This window comes from Sorex fumeus, unplaced genomic scaffold, assembly GCF_029834395.1.
Source record: "Sorex fumeus unplaced genomic scaffold, SorFum_2.1 ptg000037l, whole genome shotgun sequence".
Taxonomy (NCBI): Eukaryota; Metazoa; Chordata; class Mammalia; order Eulipotyphla; family Soricidae; genus Sorex; species Sorex fumeus.
This window is the reverse complement of record NW_026606094.1, coordinates 10,699,505-10,720,432: the sequence shown is the minus strand read 5'-3', so window position 1 is coordinate 10,720,432 and position 20,928 is coordinate 10,699,505.

Here is a 20,928-nt window from a genome sequence, read left to right as displayed (position 1 = left end):
CAGTAGCAAGCATTTATAATAATAGACAGTAAGGTCTTTCTATTACGCAATGTTTATGTCATTTTCTATTAAAAAAGAGAATAATGCTGCCACCACAGATGTCATTTGGATAGACTTTGTGAGATATTCTATGCAAAATAACTTGATCTACATCCTGGTACCACATAATTCTCGAAGATGCTAGTGTCTGTGCCCCAGCTACTGTGAGATTGTTTCAGTCCCTCCAATGATGCTCTGACCTCTAGACTCCCCTGTGCTATTCCCTTTGTCTGGAACACTCTTCCCTGGACGTAACTCCCTTCACTCTTCTCTCTGAAATTCTATGTTTATGTGTGTATTCCCTGTGAAGTCTCACTTCATCAAGAGAGAAGCTAGCTTTCTCTAGATCTGTGTCTCCCTAGACCTATCACCCCATAGTACTCTGGTTATTTTCATTTCATTTCATCATCCTGTTAATTCGTCGATTGGCTCGAGCAGGCCCCAGTAACGTCTCTTTCATCCTAGCCCTGAGATTATATTCAAGGCTCTTTAGGAGAATGAGACCCATCATTGTTACTGGTATTTGGCATATTTGGTGCGCCACGGGGAGTTTGCCAGACTCTGCCCTGTGGGCAGGCTATATTCGATAGCCTGCAAGTTTGTCCAGAGTAGGAATGAGATAATGATATATCATAAAAAGATGTGCTGATAAGATGTCGTACGGCCACGAATGCGGCCGCGCGGTTCCGGGAGCTGCATTTTGTAGTCTCTGAGTCTTGGCCGTTGATGGGATTACACGGCGCCAGGGGGCCAGGTGGTGGGTGTGATCCCCGCCTACTGGAATTTGGAGGATCTGGGTGGAGGATGCTCGACTCCAATTCGAGTAGGCTCAGAGATCTCGGCCCCGGAACCCGCGTGGCTTTGTCCCTCTGCCAGTACCTTCATGTAAGCGGAGAGTGGTCTCAGCATGGTGGGGGCTGGTCCTGGAGGTCTTCAGCTGCTGGAGCCCTGGTCGGGGTGGGGAGGAAAGCTCAACCCGCTCCCCTCCAAGGGACTCCGGCGAGGAACAGCCAGGCGCAGGGGCAGGAGACTGACTGCACTGGTCTCGTCCGGGAGCTGCAGCTCCCGGACTCTGGTTATGGCACTGAATATTCATCATGGTAATCAACTATTTCACTGTTTTTCCTCCCTGGATTGTCAATAGATTCTTTTAGAGAAGCTGGAGTTCTGAGATATAAAATTAGTTCTAACAAGAACAATACTAATGTAATTACTGAACAAGTGAGAGGTAGTCGGAAAGAGAAGAAAAGAAAAAAAGAGACAAGATTAATTCCATGGAATCAATTGTGTTTCAACTTGGAATTATTAAGCAGGTTGGGGGAGTTAGGAACTGAAATATGTGCACAGGTTTGGCCATTGCTCATGACCTAAGAGAGGGCAATTTAATGATATGGCAGATTGTAGGGAGGAACAGATTGGAGAGGGAGATGGAAAAAAAAGAGATATGAGAAATTGTGGCAGATGAGAATATGTGGCAAGTAGAGATCTTTTATTCCTCCACTCCCACCACCAAAGCTGGCAATAAAATTCAGGAGAGTCCAAAGCAACAGCCAAAGGGAATTAAGTACCTCGAATTGCAAGTTGGTGCATTTAAGGATTTAAGGCCAGCTCTATGTGGAATATGTGTTTGAGACCAACTCTGGTGTGTGTGTGTGTGTGTGTGTGTGTGTGTGTGTGTGTAAGATGTTTAAAGTAAAGTGAATTGACTGTATTCCTAAGATAAGGAGGAAAGAATTCTAAGAGAAGAGAAAAGAGGTCTCAGGGAAAATCTGTGAACTCCTAGGTCTCTAAAGAAGAAAAGAACTCAGAAATTTGAACTTTCTGTTATCTTGTTTGTATGGCCTAGAACTAAGTTTCCTTTGCTATTATTTACACACTTTGTGGATACTGTTTCCATAACTGTTGTCTTGCTATCCTCCAAGCCCCTTCTAATTGGCAAGAACCTGGTAAAGTTAGATTACATTTCACTGTCAGTAAAAATACTTGGATGTCCTAAAGAGAAAAAGTAAGTCTCCATTTTGACTTATAATACTTTTTGTACTGTATTGTAGACAAGAGCCTGAGAGAGAAAAAAGTGATACATTTATTCAGTGAGAGTGTAAGGACACTTTAGCCATACTCCACATAAATTTAGAATGGCTAAATTTAAAATGTATGGGGTAATAATGTTGGCATCCTCAGCTTCTGGCTTGAAAACTTTTGATATTTGTTCATTTAAAAGTACGTTGGCAGGATTCAGCAGGGAATGTTGAATTCATATTACAATGAATACCAAGAACAACTGAGTGACTCAGCCACTGTTTGCAATTTGTCACTGTCTAAATTCTTCAGTGACATGAGGACTTACTGAAAGGGTTATATTTTGTTGGAACACTGAAAAGGAGGGAAAATTCACAATCAATGCTTTATAGAAAAACATTTTTTTTTATTTGATATATGTGACCACACAGGGAAAAAAAAGCTTTTCTTAATCTTTAAAAAAAGTTTAGGGGGCTGGAGCAATAGCACAGTGGGTAGGGCATTTGCCTTGCACGTGGCCGACCCAGGTTCGATTCCCAGCATCCCATATGGTCCCCTGAGCACTGCCAGGGGTAATTCCTGAGCACAGAGCCAGGAGTAACCCCTGTGCATTGCCGGGTGTGACCCAAAAAGGAAAAAAAAAGTTTAGAAGTTTATAATAGTATTGAAGTTGTTATGTTACTGTTGTAAATAACTATATTAAATGCCTACTCCAGCGTTTCTCCCCCCACCCCCATTTTTCCCCCAAATCCTTGTAGCTATCAAAAGCATCACTCGATCACTTGACATCTGGTTACTCATTGATTTGCTCGAGTGGGCGCCAATAAGGTTTCCATCACTATCATGTGCCAGTATAGCCCAACTGTATCTCCTGGCTCCAGGAACACGAAGAGTCTCAAACCACTTGTTCAAGGTCTTGACAAAGAAGTCTGACCATCTCGTAGGTGGGTGGCCACGTGATCTTTTGACGTCCTGTGGAATCCAGTCGGTAATGGCTCTAGTCCAGTGGTCATCTCCAAATCTCATTACGTGTTCAGCCCAACTGAGTTTCGGCACCTTGGCAAACGAGACAGCGTCCCTGATTCTTGATCGTCAATGGAGATCGGAACTCCAGATTCTTTCTCTCATTTGAGTGAAGTGTGATACTCCAAGCATAGCTCTTTCGATTCCTCTTTGGGAGACCCGAATAGCGTTCTCATCCTGTTTTCGTAGGGTCCAGGTCTCTGAGGCATATGTTAATGCAGGAAGAACAGTGGAATCGAAGATATGTGGCTGGAGCCGGAGGTTCTTTTTCCTCTTAGCTATTTCTTCAATGCTCTTGAAGGCATTCTAAACCACTTTCTTCCTCCTGTACAACCTCCTCTTGGAGAGCCCAGCAAGCTACCGAGAGTATACTGCCCACACAGCAGAGCCTGGCAAGCTATCCGTGACGATTTCAATATGCCAAAACCAGTAAATACAATGGGTCTCATTCCGCTGACCCTGAAAAAGCCAACAATATGGCAGCGTAAAGAAGGATGAGGAAGGAGAGGCTGATAAAATCTCAAGGCAGAACTAGGCTGCCAAAACGATGAAGGACTAAAATGACTGTTTGTAATTTCAATGCATGTATGCAGGCATTGGACCCATCCATTGAGTACCTGATGGTTTAAGCATGAAAGATCAAAAGTATACAGATGATCGAATGAACAAGAGAAATCTGTGCTGGCACAGATGCAGAGAGTAAGGACCCTCATTTATCGCTGATGGAATGCCGACTGGTCGAGCCTTTTCTGAAAACAATATAGACATTGCTCAAAAATCTAGAAACTAAGCTCTTATTTGACTCAGGGATACCACTCCTGGGAATATAGCCTGGGGGGGGGGGGGTCCAAAAACACACAGCAGAAATACTATCTTCAATTCTTTGTTCGTTACAGCATTATTCAAAATAGCCAGAATCTGGAAACAACTGTGTACCTGAGTACAGACAATTGGATAAACTATGGTACATATGCACAGCTGGAATACTACACAGTATGGAATACTACATAGCTGCTAGAAAGATTGAGGTCATGAAATTTGTCTATAAATGAATGGATTTGAAGACATCATGCTGAGTAAAATGAGTCAGAAGGAAGGGTACAGATAGAATGATTGTATTCATTTGTGGGATATAAAAAAATTAGTATGAAACCAATATCCAATGCCAGGGAAAATGGGCCAAGAGGACTGATCAATTATTGGAAATTACCGTGTGTGTGTGTGGGGGGGGGGGGTAGTTAAGATAGAGGAAGATCCATTATGACAAGATTAGTTGGAAATGATCATTCTGAACAAGAACTGAGTGTTGATAGTGGGTAAAGAGATATACATGATAACCCTTCAGCATCTGTATTGCAAACCACAACACATGAAATGAGAGCGAAAGAGAGAGAGACTGAGAGAGAGGGATAGAGAAAGGAAGAGAGGTGCCTGCCATAGAGGCAGGCTGGAGCAGGTGGTGCTGTGGAGGGGTGGGAAGGTTAACAGGGGACACTGGTGCTGGGAAATTACACTGGTGGAGGGATGGGTGTTGGAACATTGTATGACTGAATCCAAATCATCAACATCTTTGTAATACTCTATCTCATGCTGATTCAGTAAAATAAAAAATAAAATTAAAAATATATATACATCCCATAATTTTTTAATTATTTAAATTAGAAATGATATGTGTTTACTGAGTGTTTTTTGAAACTTTATTTTGAATGGGAATGTGACTCATGTGAAATATTCAGAAGGTTCAAAATGCACCAGAGTAAAAAGTAATCATTTTACTCAAAAAAGATCTTTTCTGATTCCTATTCACCAGGTTCCAGGCTGAAGATAACCACTATTGTGGACCTTTATGAGTCCTTCAATAGATAAGCTTTGTATGTATGTGGGACATATTCATACGTTCCCCTCTATCCGTAGATTATATGCACTATCATCTCTTGTTCTTTTTCTGAATGACTCTTGGTTATCAAACATAAAAGAAAGATAATACTGACAAGCACTGCTACATGTCATGCTTATATTTTTTCCATTCCATGTATTCATATGCTTGTAGGTGTCTGTTCATACGGGGACAGGAGGGAAGAAAAAGAAAGAATTTGGAGGGTGGTGTCTGTGGTTGCCACAGAGCTAAGAATGGAAGTTGTTCTGGTCATTTAGACTTGGTTATTTATATAAATCCAAACTCAGAAAAATGTTAGTCTGAAAAATAATGGATTTGTTTTATTTTGTTTTGTTTTCAGGAGCAATTTGAAGGATTTATGAGAAGTAAGTGAACAAATTTTAAGGGCCATTTCAGATTACTAGCGACCAAATGTGGTCTACAAGTGGAGAGAAGACCATTTTCCTACTTCCATTTGGAAAGCAGCAAGATGTGACACTCCTAAAATCTGCAGGCAGAGAATGTGGAAAATTATAAGCCAGAATAGAAAAGGAAGGAAGACAAAGATACCATGCAGTTACAGACTGGTTTGTGGGCATGTGTGTGGCATTCTTTTGGGCAACTCCCAAAAATAACTTGGGAAAATTTGGAAATGCACTAATTACTAGTCATCAAACCAGTTAGCAACTGGCAACTCTTAGCATCCTAATTTGGGCATAAGAATCATTTGAAACTTTTTCATATGCCCAATCTGGTGAGTCCCGGGACATTTGGGTTATACACAAACAGGAAATACTAAATCTGTAGTGCTTGCAATACCTCATAACAGGATGGTGAAATAGAATCTCTGGTTTCAAAACAATAGATATTTATTCAAAGTTGTAGCCAGGACTACATAGTAAATAGCTGATAGATAACTTGTACGCTTTTCAGTCTTATCAGGACTACAAAAGGGTAGCAACAAAGATGAGAGTATGATTGAGGAAGATTCTTTTAAATAATTGTCTTTGAATCCTATGCTTTCTTCAAGGGCAAGTTCTGAGGCATGCCTGAGTTGTACAGTCATCTTTACCTGCCACCTGCTGACTGTGCAATGTGATCCCAAAGGTTGAAGGATGTAGTGGACTTATCCCCCCTGAGAAATAGCCAGGGTAACAAATTGACTGGGTAGTTGCAAAGAACAAAACAGAAGAGAGGTGGTTATATGAGGCTCTCTTAGAGTTCACAACAGGTGAGGGTGAGCTGGGGGTGGGGTGGAGGATAGGGTGCTTTGGTCCATGGGTGAGAAAATTTCTTGGGTCTGTTCACCTTACCTGCTTTCTAAACGGGTTAAAAAGAGAAGTTAGAGGGAGTTTGTTACTTTTTCACTTGGGCTGAAGAAAGTCCAAATAATCAACTAAATAGCTCATCACAGCCAAGGTGAGGAAAAGTCAACAACTTAACATTGTCTTTCTCTTTGGAAGAGGCCTAGGCCACCACCATGCGGCCTCCATTAGCTATATTCTGACTGCAAGGGAAAGGTCAGTGCTTCATAATTCATTTGAATTAAATGGCTGCTCTCTAACAATACAATATTTGTACTGGAGATCCCTTGAGTGATTTAAATAAATTATGAGTTTGGCAAAATTTAAGGTTCTGTGTTATAAACACCAAGTCATTAGCCCTGAGGTTAGAGAAGGGTAGAGAATCAAGCCTCAAGATCTATCTCTACTGTAATATGTATTTGAATGATCTTGAGACCATTATTTTTAATTCTGCGAGAAAGAAGAATAGCTATGCCATTGTCTAGTAAACAATATAGAAGGCATGACAAATTTAGCCTGAGTGTTCAGCTAACATTTCTAAGTATTAATTAAAATTAATATTGTTGTAATCCTAGGTCTTTTAAATTTTGACCTCAAATTTACATCTGTTTATTTACAGACTTGTGGATTCTTCATTTATTCTTTTCTCCACTTCTTACTTCCATCCATCTTCATTTATTGTTACTATTATTTTTTTGGTAAGTGATACTGATTTATGTGGATTTTTCTTTCATACCAGGGACTTTACACTTGTATAGGAAGCTCACATGTACTATCTAGAAAACATTGTTATTTCTATAACTATCATTAAATTTCCTTCCCTTAATGGTAAAGCTATAAAATGGGAAAGAGTGTTTTTGAAATATAAAACATTATATCCCTACAATTTCAGCTCCCTCGTTTTACACACTTGATCTGTTTTTTGTTTTCTTTCTCCTTTCTTATTGGTCTATCTCTTAGCATACAAAGAGGTTTTTAAAGTGCATCATAACATTATAACTGCTTTGGACTGTGATTTCTCAGTCCAAAGCATTGAAATGCTCTGTACAATTTGTGCACAGGATTCATAAGACAGCCCTATAAAAGAATCTTCCTAAGTCATAGTCTCATTTTTGTTGCTACTCTTTTATAGTTCTGATAAGTTTGAGAAATATAAGAATTATCTATCAGTTCTCAGTTATTTTCTTTGTAATTATGGTGTAGCACTACAACTTGGAATAAGCATTTTCCCATAACAAAGCCATGTAGAACTAGAAATGGTTGGCAGCTGAATGATTCAACTTTTTTCTTTTCATTCTAATTAGAATAAATTAGTATCTAACTTTTCATATCATAAATGTTGTTGTTCTCTGGTGATCGTGGAGGAATTAAAAATAGCGTATGTAAGAAGAATTTGTTCCTGAGGCTTTTCACTGTGAGGTTCTTGGTGGATGGAGTATCATGTACTGTAAGAGGACTCAGGAATAGAAATCATTCCAGAAAGGGGAGCAAGCCATTAGCTCATCAATCTCTCTGAATGATAATTGGTTTCTACCATCACTTTGTCATTTATTTTACTTTATGCTGTTAAAATAGTCTTTTTAAAAGCAAGAATGGATGCATTAAATTTATAAACCCTTTGAAATAATAGCAACTCTACTCTTTTTTATGAGATATATTTCAAGGCAAGTGAATAAGATTTTTCCCTTGCTGAATGAGTGCAAATATTTTATCACTTTGATGAGCATCTGTCAGGCAGAAATTGTCTGCAATTGGGAAAACTGTTTTGCTACATTAATCAAGGGTTCTCTAGCTTTCTTTGGCTTGTTAAAATTCTACGTTGGAGAGAAAATATTAAGTACAACAAATACAAATTTAAGTTGATATGGGCTAAAGAACAACCCCTCTAATTTCTAGCATGTTATTCAAGATTCCAATGTCTTGAATTAACCGATTTTCACTTTCCATAAGCAATTTCTTATCTGTCACACTTTTCACAAAGAGAAAAGTTATTGATATATGCAAGGACTGCATTCCTGTACTTCTGATAGCTTCCTCCTACTATACCAAAGCTGTTCAATTCAAAATCAATTTAGTCAAGTAGGCATGTGGAAGAATGAGAATTTTCTGTGTTTTTAAAACTTGGTCTGTGACAAAACCATTTTATTTGTTTCAAATCCTGTAGGATAACATTGGTTTGTCATTTCTGCCTTGCCACAAGGAGCTTAGGTTTATTGGGTTACTTCTATCACAGTGCTCCCATTCCTCTGTGTTTATTTATAACTTTTTTCTTTGTGTTCTGCTTCCCCAGCAGGTCAATCACCTTTATCTCCTAATCAAACTCTGTTAACTTGTAAATATTGTTTTTCTCTTCTCCTTAAGTCCTTTGCATAATTAATTCAGAGCAAATGTCTTTTTTGTATAGACACAGAGAGAGAGTTAATGCTATATTTTTGTAACTTGGGAGTTAATTTACTCAGAATGATATTCACTCCTGGGCATCTGTTGTCTCCACTTAAGCCTCAGTTGCCCTTACTTTCTAGCACCCCAAAAGCAGGGTCTCTGCAAGGAACTGGATGGACCCAGGCAAGCTGTGAGCCACCCCGGCATCGAAATGGGCAAGGCCAAAGTGCCATAATACTCAACTATTAGTTAAGAACATGGTCATGGACAAATTCTATCATAATCCAAACAGTAAGACCTGCTAAGGTTAGGAAAGATTAATCTGGCCTGAGCACTGTAGTCTGAGATCCATAGTGAGATGTCCTCAGGAGAGCCACCCTATAAGCTTAATATCTCTCTTACTGTGTCCATTCAAAATAACTAATATTAAGAAGTAGAATTAAGATGTTGATCAAGTTTTTGGACTAAGGAAAGGAGAACTACCGCTAGGTGATATTTCTGCCCTTGAGACTGTTGAGCGATCATGAAGGGCTTTTGATATGTTGATTGTGCTCCTCCATTGAGGGTGTGCTGTCTACCCCCAATGTGGGGAGTTCGAGAGACAAGAGACCAGGCTTTGATATGGAGGGCAGAGTCATGAGCGGGAGAGACAGGAGGAGACAGGAATGAGGGTGAGTGTGAGACTAGGATGGGGAGCTTAGTGAGACTGGAACAGGCACATGGGGAGAATCGAATAAATGGCAACTGATCACCAACCAACTTGGCCCATTGTCTCCTTCTTCATCTGCCCGTGGCATTGGCCATCATAGGTGGGCTAGTGGCCTGAGTCCACCGAAAGCAGGTGGTGAGAGAGAGTCGCCGGGGCTCCTTAGCCACCTCGTGATTACACAAAATTATAAAATTGAGACCCTAGAAATAATTTCCTTAGAAGTAGAATGTATACAGCTTTTAAAGTTATGAAATTAACTATGCAATTTTGGGGTATCTGAAAGACTGACGGTGCCATCAGGCTGCTGATGCACTTGGCTCACAGGTACAAATTGACCTGCTGGTGGCATCATATCCCCTAAAAACATTTTTAAAGAAATATTTAATCAAAATCTATTTCAATAAACTATGTAACATAAATCTTAAAGTCAAGAGTTAAATTAATATGAAGAAAACTAAAGCATCTTTATAGTGAACATCATTATGAAATTTTTGAATCTCATAGGAAGGCATCTTACTTCCTCAGATTTGTATAGTCTGGTTTTGGACTTCACCCTGCCCTGTTCTGCATTTACAAGATCAGAAAGTAATCAAAAGTTACCAGATCTTCTTGATCCTGTGATAAAACAGGGGGCCCCAAATAAAAGAGGCAAGATTCCTAAAATGTGGGTTGTCAGACATCCCATGGCAAAGAAGCATATTCTAGGTTACAGAGAAGCATGACTTCAACTCTTACCAAAACAAATTTTCTTCAAGTATTTGGTTCAAATTTAGTTCAAACTTGTTTCACTGGAGTTACAGATCCTTCCTCACTTACCTAGTGTGGAATTGAAATAGAATGACTGAGCCAAAGGGAGAAACATCTCTTCAAAAATGTTCTGCCTTCAGAATTCCTCCCATTTAATTTCCTTTACCAAAGAGAGATTTAGGTTGATAGATTTTTACTGCCATCAGTTCTGCCTGTGAAACTTTGTAAAAAATTGGCAACTCAGAATTAGATTCTTTAAATATTTTATACAATTAGTCTACCAGCCTTGACCAGAGATCAGTCAAATTTAAAAGTTGTGCCAAATTCCTTGATGTATAGTCAGAGACAGTTCTATAGATAAAAATAAAAGAAAGGCTGGCAGGAAAGATCATAAATGAAAGCAATCTGGAAATGAAGTTGGAAATACTGAGAATGACCAGTAGAGAAATACTTCTCGTCATCAAAGCATCTTCAGATGACATAAAATTCTAGTTTGCACTACCTACCTCTGGTTTCTTCAGATATTTGGGGAAAGCAGTACAGTTTGTTCCACTGTACTTTTCAGACTTTATTTGAGAAAGTGAAGGAAGCAAGCATGTATTTAAGAGGTGAAGGAGGTAGTAACCATGACATGTGCAGGATGTGGGAGCCCAACAGGGGAATAATAATTGAACCATAATTATTGTGGTGATTCTTTTGCAATCTTTCTCAAGCTGCCTTATACTACACATAGCTGTCTTCACATTGATTTGTAAGGTAAAAGGTAAAGGTAAAGGTAAAGGCCCTCCCGTTGTTCATCGATTTGCTCGAGCGGGCCCAGTAACGTCTCCATTGGAGATTTTGTTGTTACTGTGTTTGGCATATTGAATACATCACGGGTGGCTTGCCAGGCTCTGCCATGCGGGCGAGATACTCTCGCTAGCTTGCCAGGCTCTCCGAGAGGGGCGGAGGAATCAAACTCCGGTCGGCCATGTTGGCTGCATGCAAGGCAAACGCCCTACCGCTGTGCTATCGCTCCAGCCCAATTTGTAAGGTAGCTTCTCATATATTTACTCTGTGAGAGAAAACTTAGGAAAGAGAGGTAGGGAGATAGACTGGAGAGCCTGTGGATGCAATAGGTCACTGATCAGCAACTGGCTCACATTCTCTCCCTCATATATTAATCATGAGACCCATCATGATGGGTCTCATTCTCCTAAAGAGCCTTGAATATAATCTCAGGGCTAGGATGAAGGAGACGTTACTGGGGCCTGCTCGAGGCAATCGACGAATAACAGGATGGTCGTGATTCGTGATATATTAATCATTCTAAGTCCCTCTACTCTCGATTTTTACCTCCATAGCTCTTAGTGACTTATTTGGTGTTGTGATTGAAACCTTCATTCTGTTTGACCCCGCAATATTGCTATTCTTCTCAGTTTGGATTTCTACACTTGCATTTAAAGTATATACATTAACAACAATACTGGTGCTCACAAAGAGGGAGGACAGTGCTACAGTGCAGTGCTACATTAGGAAAAGCAAACTTAGCTAAGCAAGTGAAAAGGCATCAAGTCAGAGAACGGGTGGAAGTAGTAATTAAGCATTAGGAAGCTGAGAACCAACACACAAAGTCCCTCTGTCCCGATTCTTGTGCACCCTAATAAGGACTTCATAGAGAGCATACATATTTAATGCAAGTGTTTATTTGAGAAAGCAAAGGAAGCAAGCATGTATTTAAGAGATGAAAGAGGAAGTAACCAAGGTAGGTGCAGGAAGTGGGGGCCCAAAAGGGGAATAATAATAGAAAATGTTGCCTTTTTTTATTATGGATTTCTGGCTTCCCATCTAGGAAAGAGTTCCTCCAACTCTCCACCTCCCAAATGCTAAGAATACCTAGGGTGTCTGTGGTCCTGATCATATTTGGTCACATTTATAGATTATCACAACAACTATAACACTACCATGGTGCCAGTGGACACAATTTTGCTATTTAAATATTATAATGATTCATAATGAGCTAGAGTTAACTCGTTGGTCACTTCACCTCCGCTTGCTCCAAGATTATAACAAGAAAGAAATTTTTCAGGTGGTCATAAAACCGAAATTTTCTTCTCACTGTAAATTTGGCCTTGGCGTTGTTCTGCCAGACATTTGGCTTCAACTCTAAGGTATTTGTTGCACTCTTTTGCTCCTATGTGTCTTTTCTCATACTCTCATAATCTCACATATATCATTTTGTCTTCTACCTAATAGTAGTCAAAATAGAGTGACTGTGTGCCCTGCTGAATTGTTACAAAGTTATCAGTAGACTGAGTGTCCAGAGAGGTCAAGACTGGTAAAAGCCCACCTGAACTCCTGGAAGGTGCAGACATCCACATCCTCACAGTCTCACTCAGACAGCATCAGGTTGTACCTGATCTATGACATTGGAGGTGGCTCTTCCTACTACTGTTACTACTGAATTTTCTGGAGTTATGGTTCTCAGGCTGAGGTGAATTTATGCTTTTTACAGATAAGTCAGCCTCACACTTCATCCAGATTCCAAGTTTCTTGTCTTTTATTACAGAAAAAAAAATTCCGGAGAAGATGGAGATCTAGTTTTATTAATGAAAGACGAGAGGAGAGACAGGAGACAGCTCTATAAAATAGTGATTCCCCTTACTTTCCCATATCCATTCAGAGTATAGATGTGAACAACCCAGAACAAAGCTCTGTAAGGGCATACCCCAAATTAGAATGTAGGTAATTCCTGAACTGTGAGTTGTTCAGCATGGGGTTCTCTAAGAAGCTGAGTCACTGGGAGGGCATTGCCAAGTGTAGGATGACATTGCTTTGTCCTTTCTCCCTTTCTCCACAAGGAGCTTAAGTTTATCAGGTTACACCCATCACAGTGCTCCCAAGTCACTCCCATTCCTTCATTTGCCTGTAACCACTTCTCTATGCTCTCTTCCCCACCAGTTAATCAGCTTCTCCCCCCCACCCCCAATCAGTATCTGTTCATTTGTAAGGTCAGATCCTTCTAGGACACTGAAATTGTATTATAAGTTAATATTGCCTTTCTCCTTTCTTATGTCTTTTGAATAGTTTATTTTAAAGCAATGCCCTTTTTGTATAGATACAGGAAGACCGTTAACATTATGGTTTGTAACTTAGGATTTAATTGGCTTTGAATATTGTTCACTCCCAGGCATCTGCTTTCTCGACTTAAGCTTCAGTTGCCCTTAGTTCCTAACACCCCAAACGCAGGGTCCCGGCGAAGGACTGAATTGACCCAGGGCAAGCTGTGAGCTACCCTGGCATTGAAATGGGCCAGGCCAAAGTGCCACAATTCTTAACTATAAGTTTGGAGTTTGATCATACACAAATGCTGTCATGATCCAAAAGTAATGACGAGAGTAGGATCCTGCTAGGGTTAGGAAAAACTATCTGGCCTGAGTACTGTAGTCTGAGATCAAGATGGCCCTAGGAGGGCAATTCTATAAGTTTAAAGTATTTCTTACTGTATCCATACAAAATGATTTATATTATATATGCTTATATATTTGTTGGATAAGGAGAGGAGAAACACACCCAGGGGATTTCACTCTAGGGTGGGTTGATCTGATAATGACAACCTGTCCTAGAAGTGACTTTCCCCGAGGGAAGGAATTCTACCCCTATCGATTGTGACCGCACCTACGTGTAATTGTTACCCCAATCCCTCATCCTGGGAGATAAAATGAGACTGTAAGAATGGGCAAGGAGAGGCAGAGGAGAGAGACAGGAGTGGATGGAGAGAGGATTGGAATAAACTGCAACTAAGACCAACCACCCTGGCCCTCGTTTCCTTCCTTTGCCTTCCCAACACCATTAACCTCCCCTGGGTGGGGGCATGAGACTACCGAATGCTGGCGGTGGGACAGATAGACCGCAGTCCCTGCTGCTGTGCCTTTTTTGAGTTTACACAGCCAAGGAATAGGACACTGAATTCTGTTGGTCTTTTAGGGCAAGATTCCCAAACTTGTTAGGCCTCCTTTAGAAAAAAAGTCACTCAATGCTCCCCTAGAAATCTACTTTAACTATAGCAAACAGAAAACAGCTTTGCACTCTGCATCACTCAAGCTACCATTGTTCACCAGTGTGATTCCATCACCTTCTGGGAGATGCAACGTGGGAGATTCCCATGTTGGGAAAGGCTGATTCAGTTGTATCATGGCCACTGTTCCTGCTGAGTTCTTGGCTGACAGGAACCAGGGCCAAAAGCAGGACAACTCCTTTTCAGATCTATCTTTTACTTTTCTTTCTGAATATAATATAATTTCTATTTAATAATCAGGAAGAACCCAAATGGATCTCCTGGGTCCCTACTCGTGTTGAAAAAAAATCTTGCACTTACTGCAGATGTACGCCATTCCCCATCACCTGTCCTATTTGGAATTGACAAACAACTAATCAGAAATGATGATGGCTCTATGAATACATTCATTACAATACATATTATTAGTAAAAATAATATATTTTGAACTTTTGATGTTTGGAAGCTATTGACGAACAAAAAAATAAGGAAACAATTTCTGTTTAACGTGAGTCTAAAGTAAGTAGAGGGATAAATGTTTCTGTTGTTTGAAATCTTCCACGTGGGACAAATTTAAGACCCAAATTTGCAACAGAAAGAATATATAATTACAGAAGTTAGGGCCATTGAAGAAAAGACAAGAATTCACTTGTCTAAGATCTCTGTCCAAATAGGGTCATCAATGAAATGATCTCAGATTAATACTTTTCCTTTCTTTTTTCTTTTAGTTTTTTATCCCTGGCATTTTGTGTATATGCAATATTTAATTACCTGTATAAGAAAAAAGAAGCTTTGCAAAATGGTAATTGTTAACATATTGTATTTGTAAGATCCATAATTAGCGGAGTCAGTTAGCAATGACTATATTTTCTTATAGCCATAAGAATTGTGAATAGCTAATTTTTAGCAAGTACTTTAAATGCTCTGGCCCACATGGATACTTTTCTATTCAGTCACCAGTGCCAATACTACCCATTGAGAAGCGCTTAACTGGGGTAGATGCCCCTTAAATCTGTTTTGAATAACAGAAGACTTCAGGAAGGGGGTGGAACATATGATCTGAAGGACTAATTCTGTGAATCAGGACTCCAGGAAACCACAGTGAATTTTCTGACAATTAAGTATACACCATTGATAGAGCCTGAATCCAGACCAGCCTAAGTCTTTTGCTTTGAGATTGGCAACATAACCCCCGGAGCTTCAGCATTCTGTTCTAGGTCTGAGGTTCCCACCTCCTGCCTCCAATAATCCCCTTTCAATGGGAGATGCTATTAGAAATTTCCATTGTCACCATTCACTAGAAATTGGTATTAGAAATTTCCCTCGTAACCATGCATTGGAAAGCAACAGCATTCAGAATGTTTATCCTGTGTCTTCTGAAACCAAGTCTCCCATTATAAGAATTTTCAAACAAAATTCAAAACAGTGGCCTTGGAGCAGAATGTAAAGGGAGGCCCCTACAAAGCCCGCCAAATCCATGGTTTCCAGTAAAACGAACTCTTGCTCCAGTCTTTTGAAACCTGGTTCAAGTAAAACACCATTCTCATACCCGCGTTTGAATCACATTTCCTCTGTCCACACAGCTTCTATAGTCCTGCCAGAGAGAGCTTTTACCCCTCTACTTCCCAGTTCAAAAAAAATTTTTGGCTGACCTATTTTTAATATGCTAATTATCTTCATCTGTAAGTACTTCCTAGCCTCTTTAGCTTTTCTTGGCCCAAACTCAAATTCCAACAACTCTTTCAAGGGGGGAAAAATGGATATCTGCCTGAAGGCCACAAGCCAAGGTGCAAAAGAGAAAATTAAACCTTTCCATAACAAAATATAAAATGATACAAATTGACAATCTGCATTTAATACTGTATCAAAGATCGTGAAACTTAACTGTTTGTTTCTTTTCATTTGGTTCCTTAGAAGAAATAAAGCTTCTTTATATATATATATATATATATATATATATATTCTGTACATACACAGAAGCTTCTCTGTATGTATACATATGTTCTCTGTACATATACATATATGTACATCTGCATATATGTGTGGATATATGTATGTATATGGTATATACGTGTGGTATATATACAACACACATACATGTTCTCTGTACATATACATATGTGTGCATATATTTATGTGTGTATGTGTGGTACACACATATATATACGTATACTCTTTTACACTTAGCCAAAAGGCCAAGAAGCAATCCTACACTCTTTTAAGTGAAGAAATGGGTACAACAATTTTATATCTCCAGGCTCTTTAAAGAACACAGCAGTTTTGTTCTTAGCTCATATGCTTAGCTATAATAATTACATGGGCTACCATATGAAATTTCATACTGTGTGATGAAGGAAATAACATCTTTGAAAAATAAACTAGACTTTCAAAATAATATGCTTTCTTTGGCCCCTTGGAATTTGCTTTTTAAAGTATGATAGGAGGCATCATAGCCAAGTTTCGCTAATTTTCGCAGAAGCATCATTTCCTTTATTTCTGCTTGGGTTAGAAGTGATATGTTGAGGTCAAATCTCAAATTTTTCTAACAGATGTGTAAAAATAATTATTTCTTTTAACAATGAAATGCATCCTTTCTCCTATAAATAATTTAGAAGTTTGAAAAAACAAGCTTAATGTTTTTTGTGTTTTAATTATTAGAAAATATTTTTTAAGAGCCGGCGAAACAACTTTAAATTATTTGAAACCAGTGATAGCACAGCGGGTTGGGCATTTGCCTTGCACGCGGCCAACCTGGGTTGGATTCCTCTGTCTTGGAGAGCCCGGCAAGCTACCGGGAGTATCCTGCCTGCACGGCAGAGCCTGGCAAACTCCCCATGGCATATGCAATATGCCCCAAACAGTAACAACAAGTCTCACAATGGAGACGTTACTGGAGCCCGCTTGAGCAAATCGATGAACAACGAGAGGACAGTGCTACAGTGCTTACCATTTTTACTGGGTTGCCATAAAGAACTTAAGTTCGTCAGTCAGATCAAAAAAAGGAAGGAAGGAAGGAAGGAAGGAAGGAAGGAAGGAAGGAAGGAAGGAAGGAAGGAAGGAAGGGAAAAATAGCTCCTCTGAAATTTCTTTGCCTTGGTTTGTTTTTAGATAAGTCAATTTAATGAATACACTTCAACCTTGATAAAATTTGATTTCCCATCTTTTGCCCTTGGCATCTAAGTACTTGGCTTACTTTTAGCAATGATCCTATTAAGCCATCTATAAAGGTAAAGAAACTGTACTTGAAAGTGCTTCTGATTAATTTCCATACACTGACCCTCTCAATCTCGTTGTACAGCCATGCGCTAGATAATAACATTTAGGTCAGTGAAGGGCTGCATATATGACAAATTCTGATTGCTTAATGACACAGCACCTGTTCTGATGTTGTAATATTTTATGGCAGCAGAAGCTTCAAATAACTCCTGTTTACTATGTCTCTTGAAAGCATCATTTTCCCTTGTGCTTGACTTAGTCTTAGGTTGTTTTGTTCATCATAGTCCCTCGGGTACAAAATCCTCTGCTAATGGGTTCACACAAGACAAAGCCTCCTTGTGATTTATTTCTCAGAATTCATCTCCATCATTAGGCAATATCTGGATATAAATGCCTAGCTATCTTTGCTGCATGTTGATAATGCCCAGTAACTCTGCTGATTCTAAATAGTCCAGCATAAAGTCTTCTTTAGAGCTTTTAATAAGGGTCAGAATAATTTTTCTTTAATACTGGATGTACACTATCTAATGACTTGGTCAATTCTTCAAGCTTCTCCCTGCTTTTCTTTCAGTCTTTAAGTCTAAAGGGGTTAGATTTTGTATTTCTCAAGTTTCAGAAGTTATATGAATTATGAATCTATGAACTAGAACCCTAAGTGGTTCAAAGCAAATATATTGATGAAATATTTTATTTTAATACTTTGAACAAACTTTGTCCTATTTCTTTTATAATATTCTTAGTTCTTCTTTAGTGTAAAATGTGCATATTTAAATTTATAACTATAGAGCACATCCGTAATGTTTATTTGTACTTTAGAAGGATTTCAGACACAATGTTACGTGTACTATTACTCATATGGCACTAGACACATTCATATAACTATAAATACATGGCACCAAATACATTCATATAACTATAACAAAATGAAAAGAACTATAAACAGCAATTACTCTCTTTTGGAAATGTTGCTCATTTTCAGTCATATAAGTAATGAATGCATATACATATACATATATATGCTTATGCTGTAGCACTGTCCTCCCATTGTTCATCGATTTGCTTGAGCAGGCACCAGTAACATCTCCATTGTGAGACTTGCTGTTACTGTTTTTTTTGGTGTGTGGTCAGAATTGATTTTTTTTTTCCAGTAGGCAGGGGTCACACTCACCAACTGCCCCTGGCGCCAGGTAATCCCATCAACGGCCAAGACCCAGAGACTATAAAACCCAGCTCCCGGAAGTGAGCAGCCGCATTCGCAGCCACGTGACATCTTATTATCTCGTTCTTACTTTGGACAGCTTGGAAGGCTACCGAATGTAACCTGCCCATACGGCAGTCTGGCAGACTCCTCGTGGCGTATCCAATATGCCAAATACCAGTAACAATGATGGGTCTCATACCAGTAACAATGATGGGTCTCATTCTTCTAACCCTGAAAGAGCCTTGAATATGGCACTTTTTAAAATCTCAGGGCTAGGACGAAGGAGACGTTACTGGTGTCTGTTTAAGGCAATCGACGAACAACAGGATGAGATGATAGTGATTGTGATTAATTTATGTTATTGATTTCTCATGTAGCACTGCACTGCACTGCCCTCCCGTTGTTCATCAATTTTCTCGAGTGGGCACCAGTAACGTCACCATTGTGAGACTTGTTGCTACTGTTTTTGGCATATTGAATACGCCACAGGTTGCTTGCCAGGCTTTGCTGTGCAGGCAAGATACTCTCGGTAGCTTGTCGGGCTCTCTGAGAGGGGTGAAGGAATTGAACCCAGGTTTGCCGCATGCAAGGCAAACACCCTACCTGCTATGCCATCGCTCTGGCCCAATTTTCCATGTAGTGTGCTGAATATCATCTCTTTAATAATAAGTTTTTCATAACTTAATTTATTCTAAAGATCTATTATAACTATTACAACAATAATGTGTTTTTATAAATTTTTAAAATAACATAGTGTTTTTCTAAAATTTAAACTGGCTAAAGTTACATTGGTTTTTCAAACACACTTATGACTGAAAATTCACATTTAGCAGTAAGAGGCAAATGAATTAAGGAGCAGGTAAATATTAACCCTGGCAGAAAAGTGTATGTTAATTTCTATGCATGGTATGGTATCTAAATTTTAAAATATAAACAGTACCATATTTCTGATTTTATTTGACATTGTAATGAGAAACTTAAATGGATTTTTTTAAATGAGTTCTTAATTGCTGTTGTAGCTTCCTTTTGCCCTTGGTAATAACAAATCCATTATAATAAAGACAGCGAAGATCATGGAGTTAGAACTGGAATCCTGCTTTAAAATAGCTGCAAAATTTTTCCTGGATTTTCTCTTTCTATTTTTCCTTAAGACTACATTTTAAATATTTATTAGACTTAATAATTTTCTACATTGCATGGAAAATCTGGAAGCCAGAGATATCAGCTCTCCAAAAAGAAGGGAATTAGCAACTAGGTGAGAAGTAATTTACATGAACTAAGGGCCTTCTATTGGTGTAAATACTAGGTCTTGCCTGACTAGGATAAGTTTTAGCCTTGCCTGCCCTTTTTACTGTTCCTTAAATTTATAAAGACAAACAATTCCTATAGCTAAATAATTTTGAACAGGTCAATTTTATTTAAGGTCATAAACTGTGTAGTCATAACCATTTTGTTTTTGCAAATCTATTGGATTATGTGACTTGATAGCCTTTGAGTCAGTTAATTAATGTTGTCATTAGGTTGAAGGAATCATTTAGGAGCTTTATAATATCTGAAAGTGTTTTTTTTAAATCACTTAGCATAAAATAATTAATGTTCATTGTAGAGAATTTGCAAATACATATCAAGGCAAAAAGTGAAAACCAGCTCTAAATCTGCTTTGCTGTGACATTTCTTATTGGTCAATTGTTCATTACCATTCTCTAGTGATTATCATTTCTTTCTCACTTAAAAAAAGATAGAATATAAGTCACATATGTCAGCCTCAATGAATGACACATAATTAGTATAAACTCCGCATGAGCAATATCATTATTCTTCTCAGGTCTTAGCATGTGGCCTATTTTTAACCTCTGAGATGCAATAAAAAATATTCCCAGGGTTCTAGCAAGGTTTTGTTTCTGATAAAGGGATAATGTTTTAGGGATTTTTTTTAAAAACCAACATTCATATTTCTTCCTGATTCAATGCATTTCTATGAGTATGAAAATCTTGGAGATACAACAGCTATTTTACAATCATGAGGCAACAAAAATTGAAGGTCTAAACTAAAACATGCTAAGGAAAGCACAGCAGAAGATTAGAAATTTAACATAGATAGTAGTTTTGAGTTGTTAATCCAATGGACTGTTTTCAGAATTTTTGTTAAGTTGACAGTAAATGTTCTGATATGACTGTTAATTGAATACTGTTAATGGATCTAAACTTGATACAACTGATGTGAAGTCATTTCATGAGGAGAACAGTGAGTCTCACAAGAAGATGCCTCACTTAATCCCCATATCTAAAATTACTAACACACCGAGTTCTTGGTAAAAAAAATCAGCTGCTAAAGAAATATTCCATATGCCTTATGTAACTCAATCCTGTAACACA